Source organism: Hyla sarda, chromosome 5, assembly GCF_029499605.1.
Source record: "Hyla sarda isolate aHylSar1 chromosome 5, aHylSar1.hap1, whole genome shotgun sequence".
Taxonomy (NCBI): domain Eukaryota; kingdom Metazoa; phylum Chordata; class Amphibia; order Anura; family Hylidae; genus Hyla; species Hyla sarda.
Window position 1 is genome coordinate 30,525,098 of NC_079193.1, and position 21,260 is coordinate 30,546,357.

The 21,260-nt window shown below is 44.3% G+C and overlaps 1 protein-coding gene and 1 long non-coding RNA gene across 5 annotated transcripts in view; both read left to right on the forward strand.

The window, feature by feature from the left end:
• The window catches only part of RUNDC3B (RUN domain containing 3B), a 238,260-nt gene that overhangs the window by 69,723 nt on the left and 147,277 nt on the right, over positions 1 to 21,260 (forward strand). The window lies entirely within an intron of this gene.
• Positions 1,779 to 5,787, forward strand: LOC130273011 (uncharacterized). The gene is made up of 3 exons (XR_008843835.1): positions 1,779 to 1,918; positions 4,802 to 4,865; positions 5,583 to 5,787. It is a non-coding gene; the product is annotated as an uncharacterized LOC130273011 (long non-coding RNA).

Below are 21,260 nucleotides of genomic sequence, written 5' to 3' on the forward strand. Positions count from 1 at the left end.
AAATTCGACTGGAAGTGCCGATATTCGCATATATTCGCAAATAAAAAATAAATAATATTCGTCATTACGGATATATATCACTATATTCAAAATATTCGTGAAATTGTGAAGTGCCGATTTTTGCGGTAATAATTTGCATTTCGAATATTTGCGCTCACCACTATATACAATGAGCTGTGAACAGTGGAGGACAGGAGCAGGATGGAATATCAGGAGAAGGAGGCAAGTTTACTCTTCAATTTTAACTATGAGTTGAGATGGGAGTTGGGAATTGTGATGGGAGTTGGATGATACCCCACTTGAAACCAATAGTGTAGTTTATTTTAATTTTACTTCTGCAGACCTTCAAACACCCTGCATGAACATAGACTCACATTTACTTACCAGTTTATACCAGTTTTTGGGTCTAAAAATGAAGCAAATCATGGCACCTGCCAAATACATTGATCCCTCAACTTATAATGGCCTCAACATACAATAGTTTCAGCATACAATGGTCTTTTCTGGACCATTGTAACTTGAAACCAGACTCAACATACAATTCTACAGACAGTCCAGATCTGTGAAACGTGTCAATGGCTGGAAGAACCGACCAATCAGAATGGGCATTTTATTGGTAAAACCCCTGTATTACTGAAGTGTATGCACTGACTGGTGTCTGGTAGCGCCCCCTACAGTACAGGGAGGTATTACATGTTCTGTACTACTCTTTACCTGTATTACTGAAGTGTATGCACTGACTGATGTCTGGTAGCGCCACCTACAGTACAGGGAGGTATTACATGTTCTGTACTCTTTACCTGTCCCAGGGTTAGCTGCTCCTTTGGACACCAGGTGAGGGCGGCTCCATGTTACTTTTTTATGACATTGTGTCTTCTGTACAGAACCCTGAAGAAGCTCCTGTCCTCTACATAGACCAGTGCTTCCCAACCAAGGTGTCTCCAGCTGTTGCAAAACTACAACTCTCAGCATGCCCGGACAGCCTTTGGCTGTCCGGGCATGCTGAGAGTTGTAGTTTTGCGACAGCTGGAGGCACCCTGGTTGGGAAACACTGACAGTGATTTACAGCTCCCAGCAGCACTTTCTTACTTTTATATGTAAGGATTTGCTTTATCTATATTAGTTATCTACTTATTTTTCTTTAATCCTCACTTTTTCCTATTTTTGGATGACATTTTGGTTTCAGAACCAATTCCCAGGTTTCCATTGAGTTATGGTCTCAACATACAATGGTTTCAACATACAATGGTCGTCCTGGAACCAATTAATATTGTAACTTGAGGGACCACTGTATTTGCAGCTTTTCCCAATGTTTAACAGTATTGAAATGTGCACAGAACAGCTGGGTTACTGCTTGTTAGTAAGATCTACTACCTTTAGACAGAGTGTAGCTCTTAACGTATATGTTTAATGGATGCCATGATGGAAGCCATACAGTGGCATCCATCACCAGTAGGCTATTGTAGCATCTGTTTAACCTACAGGTCCAGAATAGCTCATGAAGTATATGTTTAATGGACTATACAACCTTACTACATAGGAACTTACTATTGAAACCTCTAGCTATGACGCTGAGCACGTGCACTCAACTTCTTTGATGGGCCATGCGAGGCCTGTTCACTGTATATAAGGAAATAAATCATGACAAAATGATGAACCGAATGTTTTAGGTTTATACTGTGTAGAATTGTAATGTGTGCTTTTCCTTTAAATCTCCTAATGTTGAATGTGCAGTTTGCACCATGAATCCTATGGACACCTTTCTTTCGGCTAAGTGCTGTGACATTCTCCTGTACTGTGTACTATGAATGTCAGCTGCATGTAGTTATCTTTCCAATTACATTATATTGAGAAATCATTATATTGAATGTAAAAAGCGAGGTCCCCTCTGGCTTCACACTTTAAAGTTTAATGGAAGGTATATCCATTATATGCTCGATAACCTGTTCTCAGTTATTGCCATCTCACGTTGGGGAGATCGATGGCTGCCATATATAATGATATTGATTTTTGGTCGTTTGTTTTGTCCTTTAGGTCCTTTTTGTGCTGTAGATGGTTATATCAGGTGGGACATAACTATAACTGAGGTGTCCTGTATGACCTGAACCCTTTTTTTCCCTCCTCAATTACAACCTATTATGGATGAGCCCTAAAGGGGGTCTTCCAGTGGATACTAATAAGTTGTAAGGTCAGGAAGAGGGTGGGGGGGGGGGGGGGGGGTACTTGGTATTCTGGTCCCAGTGGTCAAGTCTCTGCCGATCTAACATTTATCACTTCTCACGTGGCTAGGCTACATAGGGGGAGATTTATCAAAACCTGTGCAGAGTAAAAGTTGCCCAGTTGCCCATAGCAACCAATCAGATTGCTTCTTTCATTTTCAAAAGGGCCTGTGGAAAATGAAAGAAGCGATCTGATTGGTTGCTATGGGCAACTAGGCAACTTTTCCTTTGCACAGGTTTTGATAAATCTTCCCCCATAGTGAGTATGTTAAAAAAAAACTATTTATATCCATCAAGGTGATAAATTTTATCTCCAGGAGCTACGTAAAAAATATTAAGCTTAATTTCTGACATATTAACCCCTTAAGGACCAAGGACGTACCGGTACGTCCTTGGTCCTGCTCTCCTGATATAACGCGGGGTTACACAGTAACGCGCGCTATTAACCCTTTAGCCGCGCGCTCAGAGCTGAGCCGCGCGGCTAAAAGTGAAAGTGAAAGTTGCCGGCTAGCTCAGTCGGGCTGTTCGGGATAGCGGATAATCGCGGCATCCCAAACAGCTTACAGGACAGCGGGAGGGCCCCTACCTTCCTCCTCGCTGTCCGATCGCCGAATGACTGCTCAGTGCCTGAGATCCAGGCCTGAGCAGTCATGCGGCAGAATCGTTGATCACTGGTTTCTTATAAGAAACCAGTGATCAACATAGAAGATCAGTGTGTGCAGTGTTATAGGTCCCTATGGGATAACAATGATCAGTATAAGAGATCAGTGTGTGCAGTGTTATAGGTCCCTATGGGAGCTATAACACTGCAAAAAAAAAGTGAATAAAGATCATTTAACTCCTCCCCTATTAAAAGTTTGAATCACCCCCCTTTTCCAATAAAAAAAAAAACACAGTGTAAATAAAAATAAAAATAAACATATATGGTATCACCGCGTGCGGAAATGTCCGAATTATAAAAATATATCATTAATTAAACCGCTCGGTCAATGGCGTGCGCGCCAAAAAATTCCAAAGTCCAAAATAGTGGATTTTTGGTCACTTTTTATATAATTTAAAAATCAATAAGTCCTATCAATGCAAAAATGGTACCGTTGAAAACTTCAGATCACGGCGCAAAAAATGAGCCCTCATACCGCCCCATACACGGAAAAATAAAAAAGTTATAGGGGTCAGAAGATGACAATTTTAAACGTATTAATTTTCCTGCATGTAGTTATGATTTTTTCCAGAAGTCCGACAAAATCAAACCTATATAAGTAGGGTATCATTTTAATCGTATGGACCTACAGAATAAAGATAAGGTGTCATTTTTACCGAAAAATGTTCTACGTAGAAACGGAAGCCCCCAAAAGTTACAAAACAGCGTTTTTTTTTTTCAATTTTGTCGCACAATGATTTTTTTTTCCGTTTCACCGTAGATTTTGGGGCAAAATTACTGACGTCATTACAAAGTAGAATTGGTGGCGCAAAAATAAGCCATCATATGGATTTTTAGGTGCAAAATTGAAAGAGTTATGATTTTTTAAAGGCAAGGAGCAAAAAACGAAAATGCAAAAACGGAAAAAACCCCGGTCCTTAAGGGGTTAAATTAGATTCCGAGAAGTTCTGGGTGTGTTGTTGTTACCCTCAAACTTCACTGGAAAAACCGGCACCCCATGTGGTTGCACCCTCTGTATAGTGGTAAACATGGCTCTGTGTAAATTAAGTAATATAAACCAATGTCCACAATAGAAAGAAGTAGCGGAGCAACTCACCCGGTTTCAGTGCAGTTAATTCAAACGATCAGTGTTGCGATCAGCATCGCCATCAGGCAAAGGTGCAGCGTGAGGCAGAAGGTGTTACGGGGGGAGATCAGGCGTCAGGCCACAGCCGTATCACACCTTCCGGTGCTTCGTCAGGCCCCTGCGACTTGGTCGTGAATTTGACAAGTATATGGGGCTGTGCCGGATCTGTTTGCTCTTTTGTGATTGCAGTAAGTAATATAAACATTTCTAAAAATGCAGCAAAATACTGTGTGAATTCATCCTAAAGGGGTTTTATTATCTGACACAGTGATAAAGTTTTGATCACTGGGGGTGATCAAACCCTGATCATGAGATTAGGTTTAAAGGGGTATTCCACCTCTAGGCATATTATCCCCAATCCAAAGGGATGCTGCATCCGGCATTCGTTTAGAGTGTCGGGTGCAGCATGCCCCATCCCATAGACTTGCATTGAGGGGGCGTGGTTGTGATGTCACGAGCGTGGCGTGGCCGTGATGTCACGAGCCTCCGCCCCACATCGTCAGGCATCCGGCACGGAGGGAACTTCACTCCGTGCACCGGATGTCAGGGTTGGCGTAGCCGAGATCGCAAGGGTCTTGCCGCTGGGGTCCTGACATCTTCTCCCCTATCCTTTGCATAGAGGATAAGATGTCTAGGGGGAGAGTAGCCCTTTAAGATGGTGGACAGAAGTATAAATCTTGCAGATAAAGGGGATGTGCTGCGACTCCTTTACTCTCATGATCAATGGGGGTCCCGCAAATTCCACTGGTAATGATCAGAACGTGGTCACATCTCTGAATCATATCTTGATCTTAGATTGGAAGTCCCCTTTAAAATGCATCTGCTAAATGGGAGCTGCTCACCAAGGACGCGACATAAGGTATGTAGGTACTTCATAGATAAAGTAGTTCACATAAGGTATGTAGGCACTTCATAGATAAAGTAGTTCACATAAGATATGCTTAAAGGAAGTCAGTGGGTGAAAGTGTCTCCATACACATACGAATGGCCTTATCTGTAGGAAGTGGGTGGAATCTTTCCCTTTTTTCAGACAACAGTTTTATTTTTATTTTTTCATGACTGATCCATATATATATATATATATATATATATATATATATATATAAAGGGTGGGACTTTTGCAAATGTGTCTACAAAAAGGCATTTCTGGGTTGTTGTTTTGGTTGTTGTATTGATCTGTGATAAAGGGTGGTATACCCACCCGAAACGCATCCAGGTGTCCTTCTGATGGTGCACATCGAGTTTGTAACTGCTTTTACTGCCTAATAAAGACAAAGTTGGAGTTTCCAATGCCGGACTTTCTCCTTTTTTTCCAAGAGTTGTTGTTTTGGTGTTTATGGGCGGGGCAAAGGTGGAGCCTAAACGTTCCTTCTGTTTTGGAATCAGATAGGTGTCATAGAGCACTATATATTACATATGAAGATTGTTGAGTGGTGAGCCTACAGAAATGTTAGCCTTAATTTAGAACGTGACTGTGCCCGGTTAGTCATCAAAGTGGCGTCACTTTAGTGTCAAACATCCAGTTCTAATATGGGATTATTATCTCGCCTACATGACGCATTTTAATGCATTTCAGGCTGATCAGAGGATAGGTTGCCCGGGTCACAGAGATCTTTTCTATGATGAGAAGAACTGAGCTCGGAGGTACAGCCATGAGAAAGTCTCGAGTCTGATCTTGAAGGAAACGCCGACCGTCTGAGGATTTTGTCATTTGTGGATTTAATTAAGTGGATTAATGTTTCCTTTCATCTCAGATCATGTCAAATAAATGTCTGTGTGACCTTCCACTCTAAAAGCCCAAATTATTTATTCTCACCGCAAATATTGACAGAAAGCCACATTTTGTGCTGTTCAGTTACTGGTTTCTAAATGAGTCCTTGATGGTCAAATGCATCAATGGGAAGCCATTTTGCACAGCAACCAAGTGACAAATATAATTATTTCATGTCCAAGCCTGCCATACAGAATTTTTGAGCCCTTTTACAGTCAAGAAGTCTAGGCCCAAGCCCTTCCTTTATTCCCTTGGGAAACAGGTGAAATTCAAACTGCAAAGGTTCTATGGAGTGCAGAGCAAGAAAAGTAGGTGGGTCGGGGCTCAGGGTCAGAAGGAATGGGGGAGAGACTTATTGGTAAGTGGGAAGAGCAGATGAAGACTATGGCCCTCATTTACTATTGAAAACCCGACATGTTTTGTAGGGTTGTGCGCCAGATTCTGTCGCATTGTGCCAGAAATTCTGTCTGTGCCAGAATTTGCGCCAGAATTGAAAAAACCCCGACTAACTCTCCATTTTGCTAAGAAAAGCCGAAAAGGGGGCGAGGCTGCTGCGAAAAGGGGGCGTGGTCTCTGAAAAGGGGCGTGTTCCCGAAATTTTCACAAAAACCCAACATATTTACTAAGGTTTCCACAGAAAATGGGGTGGATTTGATCTGAGGAAAACCCTACAGATCAGAGCATGTGTAAAAAAGCAAAGTGTAGGGAAAGTGGAAAATGTAGGGAAACCTTAGTAAATACCGTGGAAAATAAATTGTAGGGAATTAAAACCCACAAAGAAACCTACACAACACTCTTAGCAAATGAGGGCCAATATTTGCTACTTCACCAACAAATACAGGATGTAACACCATGGCCCACCAGTATGAAGTCTCCACCTCCTCCTCACACATAGGATCTAGGTCACCTCTGGAGACCCAGACAAGATGCCAAAAATGTATACACACTTCAAACCAGGCCCAAAAATAAATTTAGACCCCTGAACAGTCCTCAGATTGATCCAAACCCCTAAACATTCCCCATAATTTATTTTTACCCTGAACTAGGACCCTAAATTATGTCAAGCCTCCAACCTGACTGATAAATAAATTCAGACCCCAAAATTAATTTAGACCCCCAACAAGACCTTTAATTTATTCAGACTCCAGACCAGACCGCACAATTAATACAGACCTCAGACCAGACCCCTTATATAATTCAGACTACAGACCATCAGACCCCAGGCCCCAAAAGTAGTACAGATCCCTAAATTGTTAGACCTCAAAAAAAATTCAGACCACAGACCACATCTCGGAATACTTAATGCTCCTGAGTCTGTAATGCTCACAAGGTGCTAATATTGTTCAGGGTCAGGACCTGGTGAGCAAGGCTCCAGTTACATTACAGGGCCCATTCCTTTATCCAAACTAACTACTTAAAGAGTACATCTCATGATCTTGTTAAATGTTATAATCCTCCCAGTTCACTGCCCCCATCATGATAAACCATCCCCTGCCTTTATTTTTATTATTTGTTAGTTTTCTACCTTGATATTACTCTGTATTTTCTGCCCAGTCTCAGTCACATTCACAGACTGGGAAGGGGTGTTCCCCAGCAAGCGTGACATCATCTGAAGCTATACAGGGGAGAACTTCCTCCCTCACTCTGCTACACAGAGCCCAGAGCAGTTCAGTGTGAGATGAGCTATGATTGATTGGATAAGGTTGCACACACACACACTCTCAGCACTCCAGGCTGCATTTCCTGATTTTGGACTTCTGCCAGGCCAGCAGGAGGAGTCCAAAGTCTGTGCAAGAGATGGGGGGGGGGGTGCTCTGGACAAGTAGGGAGACACATAGTGGCAGCTTTTTAAACAAAACAAAAACATAGAAAACTTCAGTTTTAAAACAAAGTACAATAGAAAGATATTTTTATTTACCATAAGGAGTGCAATGGAAAAAACATTTTTTTTATGAAAGTGCCCATTTTTAAATTAAGTACAATCTCTGCTCATTCTGAGCTAAGTAGTCATGTGGGTGGGCCTACTCAGTGACAGCTCTATTTATATGCACGCATGTACAGAGAGCTGGCAACAACTGAGTAGGACCTCTTACTTATCTGCTTACCCCAGAATGATCAGATTTACATCCCACAGAGTTATATATCAATCTGCTCAGCTCCTACTCCTCTATAACATGAGACCTGCGGATTGGAGCACATTTTCAATGTGACAGGTTCTCTTTTATATCTAACATCCATGGACATGTTGTTTTTGTGAGATTTCAGATTCAGAGATGAATATGGGAAGGGTAACTAAAAGAGGTAAGAATGAGCTTTGGTTATTAAAGGACCTTTGTCAGGCATTTTGCTGGGGTCTTCAGGGTGCCTCGGAGGATATTGTTGGTAGCCCCTATGGCCTGACTACGTAGTTGTATCCTGTGCCCATCACCGTTTCCTGTTTTTATATCTAGGTCAGGTGCTTTTCAGTGTACAATGTGTCTTTTTTCCCCCCAGAAAATGTATTATTTACCATCATGGTCTTTAAAATAGTTATAAGTCGCCATTATCTGGTGTTCAGTGTGAGCAGAACACAATGTTACCGATGCATTATGTTTAATTGTATCTGTCATACAGGTCACTTTCTAAGGGAACATTACAGATTGATTCGTTCTTGTATATCGCTTGGCAGAATTGTATTCGTCACTACCGGATGCTGCAGGTAGAGAGATCATGGGGGATTCTGAATCTCCTTGCTTCCAATGGAGCCAGTGTCTGGGGTTTGCTGAGCAGTGGTATACATATATGCAAGGGAGGGGGGTCCATTATGTTTTTGGGTTTGATTTCCACCTTATTCCTTTCCCTTAACCACTTAGCCAATTCCCCACATTTGTGTTAGGTCTCTTTCACAGAGTGTACACAGTGAATGTTCACCATATATCCCAATGCAGATGGTAAATGGACCCAAGGGACCCAAATTCCCAACAGAGACCAAAAGATGGTAATTTTGGCAAAATTTTGTGGGGTTTTAATTTAATTACTGCAAGGAATAGCAAAGCAGGCACTGCACTATTTCATATTAAGATAAGGCTATATACACTGTGAGCACAATTATTTGGTAAGTATTTTGACTATATCCTCATTTTGATTCATATTTTCGTACTCCAATATACAATGTGATGTAGTTTTATGGAACTTTTGAATAATAAATTAAACCATATTGGTCTATCCAATCGATTCAGAAGCTTGCCTTGGTGTTAGATCAGGAGGAGAACCTTTTCTCTACTGATGGCTTAACTCGCTATATTTGAACGGATAATTAACTCCCACTTAATCTGATGTCTGGAACCGCTTCTCTATGGTAAGGCCTGTGATGTTACCTGGTATTGATGATGGTGTTACTCACAACAGCTTTTCAAGGTTAGTGTCAGTCAGTTTGGGGGTAGTTTGCTTCTGCAGGTAGTCTCCCCCCTGTAGTTAGAACCCCTGTGTAGGCAGTATGTCCTCTGTAGGTAGAACCCCCTGTAGTTAGCTTGCCCCCTGTAAGTATGATAGCTTGACCTCAGTAGATAGGACTCCAATGTAGGTATTTTCACCTATGTAGGTTGGGCCCATTGTAGTTTGCTTGTCCCCTGTAGGGAGGACCCACTGATGTTAGCTTGCCCCCTGTGGGTAGGATGCCCCTGTAGATTGCTTTGCCCCTGAAGGCAGAATCTCCCTGTAGACATCTTACCCCAGTTAGGTAAAAAAAAAAAAAAACACATAAACATTTTAGGCTGGGAGCGTCTCTATTGTGTCCATAGCCAGCATCACTAGAGGCTGGTTTTCATCCTAGGACACCTGTGGTGGGGCTATGCTACCGGTATCCTAGCATGTCCAGTTGCAATCTTCCCCACTGGACTGCCGCTGCACCCCTGGCGGGTTCTCATGGCACTCTGGTTGGAAAAAATGACGAAGCTTGCCTCTGTGTTAGATCAATAGGACAACCAATAGATTTTGGGTCATTTGGCTTTCAAGAGCATCATGTGGCAGTCGGAACCCATGGGAAACTTTACCAGATGTCTGTAAAAAATTGCAACATTAGCATTGGAAATGTGTTTACATCCGCCCTTTTGGGTGGGGTGGATATGGGACAGAGATGAGCCCCATGTAACCATAGACCACTCAACATTAACAAAGAAAGGTGGGGGAGGGGCTGAATTGGCATTAAAGAACAAAGTAGATCTCTCCTAAATAGGTTATGAAGACCGGAAATTAGGAGAAAAGCTCTTCCAAACACATTGCTGGGTGTGATAGTATGAACGAGCACCAGGATGAGAGCCCTCTCTACCATAGACACCTCCGACATGTCACTTTAATGCTGGTTGTCATAAAATAAGACTTGTTTCTTATACAGTTTAATGTTCTGTTGAATGAGAAGGTTTCATCAGCGTTCATTCTACCTGACCTTGGTGCATTTTCAGAGGATATTACTTTTGATTCTTTCTAAATGTTCTCTTTCATGTATTTTAGATATTTCTTCCTTTGATCAAATGCAAATAGTAAAGATTCATTAAAATCCCCCAACCTAGGAGGTCGCCTTTCAAGTCCAATCTTCAGTTAGCCGGTTATATTTCATGACACCAGCGTATTAGTTGCCGGAATGTAAAGTTATTATGTATATGTAGTCAGAAAAACATGCAAACGCCTTCAATGGCAAGTGAAAATGACGGTCCCGATATGTTTCCACATATGTCTCATTGGCCTTTTTAAAATGATTACTTTTATCTATGGAAATCAGAGGCCTCTAATTCTGCCCTCCAGGGAGGCCGACTGCTCGTGAATCATCATTTAATAATGAAATATGTCACATCTCATATAATAATATATTTCAGAAACAATTACTATCCGCCCAGACCAATGAGATGCAGTACTGTATAAAAGTCTTCAAACATACAGCTTTTAATATTTCCATGTATGCTTGTAGCACCTAAAGTAAGTACAAAGAATTCCATAAAGGGATAAAGTAGTAGATTTCTGTAACGCCGAGCGCTCCGGGCCCCGCTTCCCCTCCGGAGCGCTCGTGGCGTTTCTCTCCTACTTGCAGCGCCCCGGTCAGCGAGTCTGACCGGGAGCGCTGCTCTGTGTCCCTCGGCGGGGATGCGATCCCCGTGGGGGGACGTGCCCGCCCGCGGGTCGCATCCCGTGTCACTTACCGGCCACGTCCTTCTGCTCAGTCCCGGTGCGCGGCCCCGCTCCTTAGAGTGCGCGCGCGCCGGGCCTCTCAGATTTAAAGGGCCAGTGCACCATTAATTGGTGCCTGGCCCAATTAGTTCTAAGCACTCCCCACTCCATAAAAACCCACTTCCCCTTCCTGTCCCTGCCAGATCTTGTTGCCTTGTGCCCAGAGAAAGCGTTTCTGTGTGTTCCATTGCCTGTGTATCCAGACCCTTGCCGTTGCCCCTGACTACGAACCGTTGCTGCCTGCCCAGACCTTCTGCTACGTCCGACCTTGCTCTTGCCTTGTCCCTGTGTACCGCGCCTGTCTCAGAAGTCAGTGAGGTTGAGTCGCTGTCGGGTGGAACGACCTGGCGGTTACCTGCCGCTGCAAGTCCATCCCACTTTGCGGCGGGCTCTGGTGAAAACCAGTAACCCCTTAGATTCCGTTCCCCTGGTAAGGCCCACGCCATCACCTCACTGACACAGAGGATCCACCACCCGTGTCCTCCCCGCATACCAGTCCGGATCCTGACAATTTCCCAAAACCTAAGGTTCAGTTTGACAGATGGAGACTAGGGAGAAGTGAGCCCTAAAGCTGTCCCTATGCCCATCCGCCCTAAATGACGGATTGACAACTTGGAGCAGGTCCCTACCTTGCGCTAAAGAGAATTGGCATCGGAGTCAACAAAACAAACAGAACTGTACAAAGTCAGGAAACAAGTCAGGAACATAACAGAACCAACAAACAGATATATAAAGGCAAGCAAGGCAGGATATAGCATACTAACATACAGTTCAGAAACCGGAATCAAGATTAATGGCAGATATGATAATATGAACAAGACAAGATATGGGGATAAGTTTACAGCAGACAAAACCAGGAGATGCAGGGGATGAACAGGTTTACTGAATGTCAGAACACTAAGCGGGTCAGGAAATCAAAAGCACTGTTCTCACTGGACTCAGAACAAGGAACACACTAGACACCCCACTCCAAGCATGGAGGAACATCAATACCAAACCAAATAGGCTCCTAGCCAGTGGGCACTCTCCACCGAGTGATCAGGATACTGGCCTAGACGGAAACAAGAAATCATAAATGCAAGCAAACACGGGTGCAGGCACAAGACTCACTCACTCCTAGATGGATGGATTAGCACAAGGCTCAGAACAGGATTTTATCCTCAAAGATGCAGGATCAAACAAGGTCAAAACAGGACTGACAAAACGCACAAAGCAAAGCAAATGCATACACAACATACACAAATACCGTATATACTCGAGTATAAGCCGACCCCAGTATAAGCCGAGACCCCTAATTTCAAACCCAAAATCCCAGGAAAAGTTATTGACTCGAGTATAAGCCTAGGGTGGGAAATACATCATCCCCCCCTGTCATCATCCAGACCTGTCATTAACATCCTCATCATCATCACCGCCTGTCATCATCCAGACCCTCATCATCATCACCTGTCATCATCCCCTTGTCATCATCCCACACATCCCCCCTTCATCATCCCCTTGTCATCATCCCACACATCCCCCCTTCATCATCCCCTTGTCATCATCCCCACCCCCCTTCATCATCCCCTTGTCATCATCCCCACCCCCCTTCATCATCCCCTTGTAATCATTCCACCCCCCCCCCCTTCATCATCCCCTTGTCATCATCCCCACCCCCCTTCATCATCCCACACCCCCCCTTCATCATCCTCTTGTCATCATCCCACACCCCCCCTTCATCATCCTCTTGTCATCATCCGCCCTCAGTGGTCTTCAACCTGCGGACCTCCAGAGGTTTCAAAACTACAACTCCCAGCAAGCCCGGGCAGCCATCGGCTGTCCGGGCTTGCTGGGAGTTGTAGTTTTGAAACCTCCGGAGGTCCGCAGGTATAAGACCACTGCGGCCTTCGACATCATCCAGCCCCCTCTCACCCCCCTTTAGTTCTGTACAGTACTCACCTCCGCTCGGCGCTGGTCCGGTGCTGCAGGACTGTCCGGAGAGGAGGTCGTCCGGTGGGATAGTGGTTCCAGGCTGCTATCTTCACTGGGGGCGCCTCTTCTCCGCGCTTCGGGCCCGGAATAGAGGCGTTGCCTTGACAATGACGCAGAAGTTTGTTGGCAATGAACGTACCTCTGCGTCGTTGTCAAGGCAACGTGACTATTCTGGGGCCGGGCCCGAAGCGCTTAGAAGAGGCCTCCCCGGTGAAGATAGCAGCCCGGAACCACTATCCCACCGGACGACCTCCCCACCGGACAGTCCTGCAGCACCGGACCAGCGCCGAGCGGAGGTGAGTACTGTACAGAACTAAAGGGGGTGAGAGGGGGCTGGATGATGTCGAAGGCCGCAGTGGTCTTCAACCTGCGGACCTCCGGAGGTTTCAAAACTGCAACTCCCAGCAAGCCCAGACAGCCGATGGCTGCCCGGGCTTGCTGGGAGTTGTAGTTTTGAAACCTCTGGAGGTCCGCAGGTTGAAGACCACTGTGGGTGGAGAGTTCACTCGAGTATAAGCCGAGGGGGGTATTTTCAGCACGAAAAATCGTGCTGAAAAACTCGGCTTATACTCGAGTATATACGGTACTAAAACCCAACAAATGTACTAAAACAAAGCAGGCTAAAATCTGTATATCAAACAGGACCGATAACTAAGGTTAAAACTCAGAATATGTGCATAGACAGACACAGTGAACATCAAGCCAACATGGCCAGAATACAGGTCTAATACCCAGCCCAGAACAGCACCTGAAGAGGTCTTATATATCCAGTGCTGAAGTCAAAAAGGTTAACTCTTCCCATCCCAGGGAGAATAAATACAGAAACTGTTCAGACACACATAATGTCTGAACAGGACCCAAAGCAGAAAATACAAAATACAGATAAACGGATGTTATACCACCATCATAAGACTCACCCCCCGAAGCACAGACTTCCCCCTGAAGCATGGAGCACCACCATAAGACACCAAAGCACTTACCACAATCAGCAACCACCTGCAATTGAATAAGGGAGCTGTGACTCCTGAAACGTGTCTTGCTTTATTCATTTATTTTCTTTGATTTCTTTATGCTGTAAAAATAAATTATTTATTTACTTATACCAATACCCACGACTTCAGGTTACTTCCTTGGGAGCACCATCGCAGCTTTTTTCCTATTTTTCTGCATTCTTCATACGAACACACCCCTGGGCTCCGTCCACACGCTGCAGGCCTGCATACCAAGCTACCATTACCGGCAAAGGATACGCTACCACCTACCCGGGTATCTACCTACACCGGCTAAGAGACCTACACCGCACCCGGCGCCACCTCCGCTTTTTTCCGCTATATACTGCACAATCATAAGACACACACCAACGAAGCACTGACCACCCCCATAAGACACACACCAATGAAGCACAGACCACCACCATAAGCCCAAACCATGAAGCACGGACCATCGCCATAAGACCCCCTGAAGCACAAACCACCATCATAAGACACATACCCCCAAATTACACCAAAGGAAAGTACCTCCGCTCAAAGAATTAACATGTCCTTTCTTTGATCGGAATTCCGCTGGGACTGCATTGCCGTCTATGGAGACAGTAATGCCCACACGGTCCTACCACCGAAGCATCCGAACATTCAGCTAGCGGAATTTCTGCTGAAGTTTTGGAACTCCTACCTTGATGATCTCTATGTTCTCTTATAAAGCCTAAGGGGGGGGGGTTAGACTGTCTATTTATAATGCAACTCCATTCAGAATAATGAGGACAAAGTGTCAGTGTTACATACAGAATTGCTTCCTCTGTGATAGGTTTTTCAGATCTCAGTAAAATGTTTAGTCAAACACTGAAAAAAGCAAATACAACAAAAAAATAGACACTAGAGGCGTTTTTGTTGGATTTTTCTTTTGGAAACGTCTTCCCTTGAGAAACGGCCTGTCAAGACGTGTAAAGATGTGTTCACCTGGGCAGACAACCCATTGAGAGGATGGCACTGTGCCCAACAAACAGTAAACACTTCCTGTGGTTTAAGCAAATGCAGAAATAGGTCTTATCTGTCAAAAGAACTTTTCAGCTATGAAAATAAAATAAACATTAAAAAAAACTTTATTCGAAAACCAATTCTATTTCTCTAATTAAATAAGGAGATAAACATGTTGTCTGCAGAATACGAAGATTGTCGGCATAACACTACTATCCAGCTAGATTAGAATCTCCAAAAACATTTTACAGAGTAATGGTTTCTTTTATGTAGCAAAATAGTGCTAGTTATCTTGAAGCAATAACCGTTTGACTTGTGTTTTAATTTTTGGGAGGGTTCCTAGTACCTACATGAAAAAAATACTCTAGCACCTCACCACTTCATGCCACAGGAGCAGTTTCATGAGAATGAGGCTACCTGCAAAACGTGTCACTCCTGCACAACTCTATTGAGACAACATCACAAAACAAGCAAAAAATGGTAAATTACATGATAACAAGGAGTAGTAAAGATAACCCATACTATAAGCTTTAACCAATCCTAAAATCACTATACAACCTCTAAACTTGATGCTAATCCATCTACTTCTGTCCCCACTACACCTACAATATACAACCTGGGCCACGCCAGTGTATGCACTAATAAAACTATCAAGATTCCTGCCTAATTGGAACCAATTGATTACTGTATGTGTGGTGCCATGGGTGAGGATGTAGATTAATAGCAGAGTTTGTGACGCCAGAACAACATTAACCTACAGGTTGAGAGGATGAGATAGCTCTCCTGGGCCAGGCACGGAGCAATAATGACCATGATGCCAGATTACTGATAACTATCTTTACTGAGGCAGAAATATTGGTAAATCTTCCACGGTACAAAGTTGTGCAGGGAGATGTGCAGAGTGAGCCTGGGAAGCCTGTCGCCTTGCTGGGATTTGAAGTTGGTGAAAGTGCAGATTTGTAATAAATGGCAGCCCACACTAAATTGGAGACATTATGCTGACTGGCTGACTGAAGAGTATTTTACCCCCGAAGCGTTGTGCTCACCTCCAGGCTTTAACTTCACCTGAGCAATGGGGTTTTCCTGAGATTGGTGTGGCTGCAGATTTTCGGTTTTCTCCTTAGGCCTCCTCACACTGTTCCTCAGATCTTCAACTCCGATATTCCTCTCCTTACATACTCTCTCTCCTTACTACTCGCCTAACTCACAACACTGACTGACTAGTTCCTCCCCCCCCTACACTAAATAAAGGCAAATGTTCGGGGCTCCCATTGGGGCATAAAGACAGTAACATAATTTATTACAACATAACACAGGATCACACTTTAGTACAACAGAATACACCAAGGAGCAGTGGGCCCAAACCAGTGACACAAGGAATGCCCGAGGCAACATTTAGCCCACAGGACGACATCCTGTGCCTGGACACCATATATGGTGTGGAGAAGATGTTCTGCAGCAGAATAGGTTGCTGTGGTCATGTCCTGCATGATTCTTTGCCAGTTGCTAGTAATGTTCTTCCAAAATCCAGGAATAGCAAAATTTCAATTCCAGAGTACAGATACCAAGACTTCTGACACGTTCCTAAAACCATTCTTTTCTTCCTCATGGATGAGTCTTGCATGTCTTTGTGTTTTTTCACATTCACTCCACATCGTCATCAATTCACTAACTGCTGCTTCATCGTCCATATATTGATACCCTAAATGTAAGTTTATGCATAAAAACTAACCTAAATATATCTGTTTACTGCAATAAAATAAAAATACAGTGATCCCTCAACATATGATGGTAATTAGTTCCAACTGAACCATCGTTACTTGAATCCATTGTATGTTGAGGGATCCGTGCAATAATAATATAGAAAGTTAAACTCCCGTGTCCCCGCCACTCCGGAACGTCACCGCTGCCCTGGATCGTCGCTCTCCATTGCAGTCATCACGTCCCCGGGGTGTCCCCGCCAGTCCGGACCGTCACTGCTGCCCTGGAACGTCGCTCTCATCGCCGTCATCACGTTGCTACGCACGCCGCAACTATTGGATGACGGGTTGGCATGCGCAGCGATGGGATGACGACGAAGGAGAGCGACGGCCATGCAGCGGAGCATTAAGAGGATGGTCCGGAACGTCGGGGACAGGTGAGTGACACTCACCGGAGCACATGGGGCACATTAAACAGCTATCCGGCGGTAGCTGAAGCAGTCTACGCTGCTGGATAGCTGTTTATGCGATGGTTCCGACATATAAGAGCATCGTAAGTTGATGCTGCCTTCAACATACGATGGCCTCTGAGAAAATTAAATTATTAATACAGTAATGCAACCTAGTCTTCATTTTACAAATTTCTGCAATGACTCAATTTTGGAACGCATTAAAAACCTCTGGCTAATCCTTCAATAATAATAATGATAATAATAATAATAATTCTTTATATAGTGCACACAGATTCCATAGTGCTGTAAACCCTAATCAGTTCCTGTCCCCTTTTGGGCTCACAATCTGAATTACCCTAGTAGGCTAGGGTGACACAGGAGTGCATCCGCAGCGCGTTTGACGCTGCAGGTGCGCTGACGGCAGTCACAAGCTTAAACTCAGAGCTACGGCAGCAGCAGGGAGCTCACTCTGCCGTAGCTCTGTGACTGCCAGCAGTGCATTCGCAGCATCAAACACGCTGCGGATACACTCCCGTGTGACTCTACCCTTAGTATGTTTTTGGAATGTGTGAGTAAACCTGGGTACCTGGAGGAAACCCACGCAAACACGAGGAGAACATACAAACTCATTGCAGATGTTGTTCTTGGTGGGATTGGAACCTAGGACTCCAGTGCTGTAAGACAACTTTTGCTGGATTTAATGTAGAATTATTATTTTTTTGTCAGTGTTGTATGAACACATTTGTAAGACTCACGGCTTCAAGCAAGACACTTACGGAGGTAGTGGATCCACTGGACCTGTGTGGCAGATGACACGGGCCGTGCCAGGGAGTGGGGTCTAAGCTGCCGCTGGTTTTCACCAGAGCCCACCGCAAAGCGGGATGGTCTTGCTGCGGCAGGCGGCACCCAGGTCGCTCAACCACACAGGCACGACTCAACCACACAGACGGCTGAGGTGATGCGAGGCACAGTAGGAATTAGGCATGACGTGGTGTGGATAGCAGGAGGTCAGGGCTGGTGGCACCGGAGTGCAGTCAGGAACGTAGCAGGAGGTCTAGAGGAAGGAGAAAAGCTCGGAAGTGAGAGACGGGCTGAGACTCTCATGCGGGTGCGTCCTGCGTTGCGAATCCCAGCACCGCTTGCTGGGGAAGTAAGAGGGAGGATGCGCTCACGGCCAGCATATCTGGCCGGAGCCCTGGATGTAACAACACTTTTTGTAGATATCACTACCCTGTGCTTGACTACTTGTAGTTTTTTTTTTTTGTTTTTTTTTATTGCGTTTACATGGGAATATTTTTTTACTACTATAATGACATCAGACATATTCACATTAGCAGACCCTTCTTCAGAAGAGAAGTTTCTGCTATAGTTAGACTATAGTAGTTCAAATAAAAATCTTTTTTAATCAATAATCTTATTCATAGAGTGGTATTTTAATGTTTTCTTTTTGTCAAGTTGCCTGCCCACATTAAAAAAAAACTTGGTTTTTGTAACTTGGTTTTAATTCTGGTATTTGAATTTTAATTTTAATTTGTTAATTTTACAAAACCTCCTCTGCTATATTCACCAGTTTATTACATTATTGGTCACCAAGACTCTCAAACCTGTTACTAATTTCATTGTTATTAATAAAGGTTTTTGTTGATTCCTCAATCTGAACTATTTCATGTCCACTAATAGGTCGTTTACATTATCTTCATTTATTTGTCTGTAACCCCTTAACGACGAAGGACGTAAATGTACGTCCTGGTGATGCGGTACTTAACGCACCAGGACATACATTTACGTCCTAAGCATAACCGCGATGCCCGGATCATGCGTAGCAGGTCCCGGCTGTTGATCGCAGCCAAGGACCCGCCGGTAATGGCGGACACCCGCGATCCCGCGGATGTCCGCCATTAACCCCTCAGATGCCGTGATCAATACAGATCACGGCATCTGCAGCATCGTGGTCACTTAAATTGATGATCGGATCGCCCGCAGCGCTGCCGCGGCGATCCGATCATTCAGCACAGCAGACGGAGGTCCCCTCACCTGGCTCCGCTGCCTTCCGGGAGTCTTCTGCTCTGATCTGCCTTTCCGCAGACCAGAGCAGAAGATGACCGATAACCCTGATCATTGTTATGTCCTATACATAGCACTGAACAGGATTAGAAATCAATTGCTTTAAATAGTCCCCTATGGGGATTATTAAAGTGTAAAAATAAAAGTTAAAAAAGTTAAAAAATAAAGTTAAAAAAATTTGAAAAATCCCCTCCCCCAATAAAAACGTAAATTGCCCCATTTTCCTTATTTCACCCCCAAAAAGTGTTAAAAAAATATTTTATATACATATTTGGTATCACCGCGTGCGTAAATATCTGAACTATTACAATAAAATGTTAATGATACCGTACGGTGAACGTCGTGAACGTAAAAAAAAAAAGTCCAAAATAGCTGCTTTTTTTTATAACATTTTATTCCAAAAAAATTTATAATAAATTTATTAAAGTTTTTATATAGGCAAATATGGTATCAATAAAAAAGTACAGATCACGATGCAAAAAATGAGCCCTTATATCGCTGCTTATACGGAAAAATGAAAAAGTTATAGGTCTTCAAAATAGGGGGATCTTAAACGTACTAATTTGGTTTAAAAGTTTGTGATTTTTTTAAGCGCAACAGTAATAGAAAAGTAGGTTATCATGGGTATCATTTTAATCGTATTGACCCAAAGAATAAAGAACACATGTAACTTTTACCGTAAATTGTACGGCGTGAAAACTAAACCTTCCAAAATTAGCAAAATTGCGGTTTTCTTTTTAATTTCCCCACACAAATAGTATTTTTTTGGTTGCGCCATACATTTTCTGGTAAAGTGAGTGACAGCAGTACAACGGACAACTGGTCACGCAAAAAACAAGCCCTCATACTAGTCTGTGGATGAAAAGATAAAAGAGTTATGATTTTCTGAAGGCGAGGAGGAAAAAATGAAAACGTAAAAATAAAATTTTCTGCGTCCTTAAGGCCAAAATGGCCTGCGTCCTTAAGGCGTTAAAGGGGTACTCCGCTGCTCAGCATTTGATACAAACTGTTCCGAACGCTGGAGTCTGGAGCTCGTGACATCATAGCCCCGCCCCCTCATGATGTCACATCACGCCCCCTCCCATAGACTTGCATTGAGGGGGTGGAGCGTGACATAATGAACGGGCGGGGCTATGACATCACAAGCTCCCGACTCCAGCGTTCAGAAGTTTGACCCAAACGCTGAGCAGCAGAGTACCCCTTTAAATCGGCACTGTCATCAACTTTTTTTTTTAATATGTTGTAGTACATATGTACTACAACATATCTCTAATATATTTTCTTTTTTTTTTTTTTATTAAAATGTTTAAATTAACGTTTGAAACCGGCCACTAGCGGTCTCTCTCCTAGTGGCCGGCTGCAGGCTGGCGTGACGTCACGCATGAATTCGGACTGATGCTGGCCGGGCATCAGCCCTAATTCATTCAGCCTGCGCTCGCTCCCTGCCTGTCAATCATTGGCTCCCTGGCCTCAGACGCCGGCCACTCCTCCCGCACCACAATGCTGATGCTGCTGGACTCTGCAGTTTGTATGTATGGGGATCAGGGTTTGCGGGGATCGGGGTTTGAACACGGGGGTTGCGGGGATCGAGGTTTGAACACGGGGGTTGCGGGGGTCGGGGTTTGAACGCGGGGGTTGCGGGGATCGGGGTTTGAACACGGGGGTTGCAGGGATCGGGGTTTAAACACGGGGTTGCGGGGATCGGGGTTTGAACGCGGGGGTTGCTGGGATCGGGGTTTGAACACAAGGGTCGTGGGGAGAGCGGGGCTTGGGGTTTCAACACGGGGGTTGCGGGGAGCGGGATTTCAACATGGGGGGGTGTTTAGCGCCGGAGGGAACGGGGTAGCACCGCGTCGCGCCCATGGCCATAACTTATTGTTTTCAACACAGGGTGCCTCCAGCTATTTCCCCACTACAACTCCCAGCATGCCCTAACAATAGATGTCAGGGCAAGCTGGGAGTTGTAGTGGTGAAACAGCTGGAGGCACCCTGTATAGATGAACTAAGGGCAGAAGTGTAGGCCCCAGTCGGCATCAGTGACGTCTGCCTGCTGGGGAAGTCTGCCTGGTAGTGAGCACACTACCAGGCAGACAAAAAGACCTTTTTCATATAGTAAAAAAAAAA